The sequence below is a fragment of the Crocuta crocuta genome, unplaced genomic scaffold, assembly GCF_008692635.1.
Source record: "Crocuta crocuta isolate KB4526 unplaced genomic scaffold, BGI_CrCroc_1.0 scaffold1245, whole genome shotgun sequence".
Classification (NCBI taxonomy): domain Eukaryota; kingdom Metazoa; phylum Chordata; class Mammalia; order Carnivora; family Hyaenidae; genus Crocuta; species Crocuta crocuta.
Window position 1 is genome coordinate 449,037 of NW_027530890.1, and position 5,850 is coordinate 454,886.

A 5,850-nucleotide genomic window follows, 5' to 3' on the forward strand; every position below is an offset into this window, starting at 1 on the left:
AAAAGAAAAGAAAGAAAAATAAAACACTTTCCAACTAGTTTTCTGAAGTTAGTATTGCCTAAAAATCAAAACTAGACAAATGTACAGCGAATAAATTAATTAATTAAAATTTATAAAAGAAAGAAAATCACAGACTCATATCTCATATGAACAAAGACACAAAAATCTTCAAAAAAATATGAGCAAATTGAAACCAGTGTTATAAAAATGAAGTTATCAGGGCCATGAGGCTGGTTCAACATTCAAAAAGTTATCAGTGTAGTTCACTTTATAAAATTAATGATTTTTAAAGTCATATGATATTAATAGATACAGATAAACACTCAGGATAAAAACCTCTCATGGCACTAAGAATATAAGGGAACATCTTTAACTTAATAAATACTGTCCATGGAAAACATTTTGTTGCAGGATTTTATTACCTCAATACTCGGGATTTGTTGTCTCACTACTTTGAAGAATGAACAGAGTACTTCAAAAGGATCATGTCATTAAGTAGAAAAAACAGCATTATAAAACTGCTAGAAGAAAACAGAGGAGAAAATCTATGTGACCCCTGGCAATTGTATTTTTAGTTACACCAAAATTTGGCAATGTGTTTTTAGATACACCAAAAGCAGAACTTGTGGAAAAAAATGATTAATTGTGCTGTATTAACAATAATAACTGCTTTGTGAAAAATACAGTTGAGTCAAAAAAGAAGCCATAGACTTAGAAAATTTATTTGCATAACACCTGATAAAGGATTGTATCTGAAATATACTATTTAAAACTCAGCATTTAGAAAACAAACAACCCAATTAAAAAGTGGGCAAAATATCTGAACAAATGCCACATCAAAAAAAAAAATAGATATCCAGATGGCAAATAACTATAAAATGATACTATCATTTGTCATTAAAGAATCAGAATTTAAAATGACAGTGAGATACCAGTATCATTTGAGTGACTAAAATCCATAAAAACTGGCAATACCAGGGGCGCCTGGGTGGCTTAGTCGGTTAAGCGTCCGACTTTCGCTTAGGTCATGATCTCGCGGTTGTGGGTTCGAGCCCCGCGTCGGGCTCTGTGCTGACTGCCAGCTCAGAGCCTGGAGCCTCTTTCGGTCTGTGACTCCCTCTCTCTCTGACCCTCCCCTGCTCACGCTGTCTCTCTCTCTCCTAGAAATAAATAAAACATAAAAAAAAAATTTAAAAAAATTAAAAAAATAAAATCTGGCAATACCAGTTTATATATATATAAATATATATATATCATAATATACACATATATACACACAGAGAGAAAGAGAGAGGGAGGGAGAGAGAGAGACTAGAGTTAAAAAATGAAGCAAAATAACAGAGCCAGCCTACTCTGTTGCAGTAGGAATTTACATAAAAGCAAGAGCAGGAGGTTACAATTGTCCCTCTGGTAGTAATGGATTAGAGTTGGGGACATCAGTGAGGGACAGGTATATGGGAACTCTATTACCTTCTCAATTATTTTGAAAATCTAAAACTTTTCTAAAATATAAATCTGTAAAAAATATTCAATGACCTTAAAACTCCTTCATAATGCTGACACAATTCTATCTCTTTATGAGCATCTTCTTTCACAGTCTGCCCCAGCCATAATAGCTGCCACACTGGTCTTTGAGGACACTATACCAGACTCCACCTTAGGTAACACCTGCTGTGACTTATACTTGGAACATTCTTTCTACAGATATATGCTTATATCATTAGTGCTTCAGGTCTCACTCAAAAATATTCTCATATGAGAGAACTTATTTGACTATCATATAAGATAAGATACAGAATAGATACCATACAAAATAAGATACTCTCTCTAGCCCATCTTCAGAAACCCCTATCATGCTTTCTCAGTTTTATTACCATTCACAGAATTTTTTATTATTTGGGATGTTATGTATTTACATGTTTAATTGTTTAAGATTTGATTCCTTCCACTGTCATATAGGCAGCATGTGGGGAAGAATTTGTTCTATTCGATTTTGTATGTGAAGAAGTTAAGAGTATTTAGTCAATGTTTGTTGTTCAGTAATGAATGACAATAGACTGATGAATGTATGTAGAATCTCTACATTTACTCAGTATATCTAATATATATGTAGAAAGACTGTCTTATAGCAAAACTTTTAATATTAACTTTCTCCTTGCTCATCCTTAATTTCTGTGAATTTTGCAGACTTTAAGTTTACATTTTATATCTGTACAACACTTTATAATACTTCCATTATGACAGCTGCACTAGGCATAATGCTGTTTGCAGCACAGTGTGAATCACAATCTGGAATATATAATGTTTAAACCTCTGACTGAACTGGAATATATAATTTAGCAATGTAGTAAAAAATGTGCATGAACTTGGCATTAAAAGTGACAATAAAATATTATTACCAAGCAGACTTTTGGAATACTTCTTGGAGACTTCTTGAGTGTATACGAGAAAGGAAATGCTTTACTAACACTTAGTTCATGAACTTTACTACAAAAAATTGACAATTGGATTACATGGTTATGTCACAATTTGGATGTAATATCAAAAACCTGGAAAGTGTGAGATATGAGAGATAAAATACTAAATATGCTTCCTACTGAGTATTCAAATCAAATGTGTTTTAAACATGAAATGAACCCATAAAATTCCATTTTAATTTTCTTCCAACCATATAAGCTGGAGAAATGCTGTGCTGTAGTTTGAATATCCTGAAATTAGTCACTGCAGAGGCTACGATGTAAAACAAGTGATCTGGAAACACCCATTATTGAGAGACATCTTTAAACAATGAAAAGTAAGATACATTTGACATTTCAAGTATTATCGCCAACATTGACTCCTTGCAACTAATGTATTCACAATACAAAGAAATAGAAAAACCTCTCACTATGTTGAACTGCCGTTAATATATTCTTCAAACAAATCACAACCACCTGATATTTCTAGACTCACCTACTAGTCTTTAATATATTTTAATGCTTTAAGATAGCAGCAAAACTTCTAGCCTTTGGGATTCAAATATTCTAGGTGCTCTTAATTATTCAAAGTATTGAAAATATTTTATTAACCCTAGTTGGATAAACAATAAATTCATCATTGGATAAATATTACTATCATTCAAAAGATGTTGATGGAATATATACTATCTTGTTTTAAGGAAATATTATTATTAGTCAAGAAATATTCATTGAGGGGAGCCTGGCTGGCTCAGTCGGTAGAGCATGTGACTTTTGATCTCAGAATCATGGGTTCAAGTCCCACACTGGGCATAGAGCTTACTTAAAAAAATATTCATTTAACATGTAATCTATTCAGTGAAATATCAGAGCCAAAACTTTGAGAGCTAATCGAAAAAATAAATGTTATAAATGTTTATAATACAAAGAAGAGTATTTTGTGCTGTGTCACTATCTTAGTATGTTTACAAGAGAAAACATAAGTGTGATTGTGTGCAATATAGTTAATAAACATGGATTTTTGACAGCCATTCCAAAATCCAGACTAAGAGGCACCACCAAATAGAGAAGGAATTATAAGTATATAAGTTGTAGTAAATATCTTTAGGAACTGGTATGGACTAAGAAAGCTTGGAGAAGTGACAATGGAGTAAAAGACCGAAGAGGAAAATCAAAACCAAAAACTGATTGGAATGGGTTAGCAGAGAGTTTTCGTTATATTCTCTTTATTCTATTTTAGCCTGTGTATATCAGTACCTAATGAATTAATTACTGTTGTGGTAATTTGAAAATATATCCATAATTCTTGTGATTCTCCTAACATCAAACAGCAATTTCTATTTTCTTTCATCATAAGTATGACTGAACTTAGTGACTGACTTCATACAAACAGAGTACTATGGAAGTCATGATGTGTGAGTTCAGAAACTGGGGCTTCTCCTATCTGGGACTGCTTATGCTGGGGAAGGTTGTTCTCATGTTATAAGGATAGTCATGTAGTCTATGGATAGGTTCAATCAGTAAGTAACTAAGGCACCTGCTAATAGCCAGTGAGGATCTGAGGCTTTTTGCCAACAGCCATGTGAGTGAGCCATTTGGAAGCAGATCATTCAGTCATACTAATACCTTGTAAACAATCAAGATACCCTGAGTCAGAGCCACATTCTCAAATACTCCTAAATTTCTGAGCCACAGCGATCCTGAGAAGCTAATTTTTTTAAGCCACTAAGTTTTCTGATAATTTGCTACACAGCAATAGATAACTATTTTCCTTTACTTTATTGAATTAGGAATTCTCCATCTCCATGATATCTATATGACTAAACCCTATCATTATCATGCACAGAGATTTTTCCAATGTATCAGTCATCAAAAACCTTTTGAAGTTGAATATACTAAATATTTGCATTTAATTTTTTTTTAGTTTTTAGTATTTATATTTTTTTAATTTTAATGTTTTATTTAATTTTGAGAGAGAGAGAGAGAGGGAAAGAGAGGGAGAGAGAGAGAGAGAGAGAACAAGAAAGGGAAGGGCAGAGAGAGAGAGGGAGACACAGAATTCACAAAGTAAGTTCCAGGCTCTGAGCTATCAGCGCAGAGCCCAACACAGGGCTCAAACTCTTGAACCACGAAATCATGACCTGAGCCAAAGTCAGATGCTTAACCAACAGAGCCACCCAGATCCCCCTAGTAGCAATTTTTTTAAGTGTATTTATTTATTTGGAGAGAGCAGAGACAGCATGAGTTGGGGAGGAAGATAGATAATCCCAAGCAGGCTTGCACCTTCCAACCCGGGGACCCAAACTCACCAAACTGTGAGATCATGACCTGAGCCGAAACCAAGAGTCAGACTCTTAACTGACTGAGCCACTCAAGGGCCCAAATATTTGGTTTTTTGATTTAAGTCTTTCTATGTATTGTCTTGGGTAAAAACAGAACAGAATTCAGTGGGATAGGTTAAGGCAGATTACAAAACAGAGAGAGATAAAGAGCATTAGTTTCAATTTATGAACTGGAGTAATTTAAAGGAGAAATAGATACACAGTTTTTACATTTTTCAATTTTTTTATGTTTATTTTATTTTTGTGAGAGAGAGCTGGGGAGGGGCAAAGAGAGGGAGACACAGAATCTGAAACAGGGTCCAAGCTCTGAGCTGTCAGCACAGAACCTGACACAGGTCTCAAACTCACAAACCACAAGGTCAGGACCTGAGCTGGTGTTGGACGTTCAACCAACTGAGCCACCCAGGTGCCTCAAGTTTTTACATTTTAATGGAATTGGATAGGAGTCTTTTAAGAAAGTCTTTTAGAAACTTTATTATGCCAATCAAAAAATTGAAGTACATTAGCATCACTGAATGTTTGTGATAACTTTCACCACTACTCCATTCAAATGAACAATGTTGCTCATATCAAAAGTTCCCTGAAGTTGCAACTGTAATTCTAAGTTATCTTTGGTAAAAGTATGTAATTTAGACAGATAACACACAGTTCAGAGCTATACTGTCAGTACATGAAAGAAGCAGATGTCTGGGCCAGAGGACTTAGACTAAGGAGAGCCCATTAGCATCTGGCAAAGTTCAAGAGACATGTTGCTTGTGCAACTCATGTGTCCAGTCACAAGCTAACAGTTCCCTTTCTCCAATTGCAGAACTAGGGCATTTCCTGTTCCCAGTGAAAAGAAGGGTTAGAGAATCTCTTTTAGATATAGAGTATCTTGAACAGAGCAAATATGACTAAAGAAAGTTCTCATATGTTTTTGGTTTTGATATATATTTACTTTTTATATGGATGAGATAAATGCTATGTTTTTTATTTCAAAATAATACATGTAAAGTGCAAATGTTCCTCACTTAATACAAACAACTCTCATATCCACCTTCCCAAAGAATAAA

At 34.2% G+C, this 5,850-nt stretch overlaps 1 non-coding gene across 1 annotated transcript; it reads left to right on the plus strand.

Annotated features, from left to right (window-relative positions):
- Positions 1 to 3,196: 3,196 nt before the first annotated feature.
- On the plus strand, positions 3,197 to 3,269 carry TRNAK-UUU (transfer RNA lysine (anticodon UUU)). The gene has a single exon. It is a non-coding gene; the product is annotated as a tRNA-Lys (tRNA).
- The last annotated feature ends 2,581 nt before the right edge of the window (positions 3,270 to 5,850 follow it).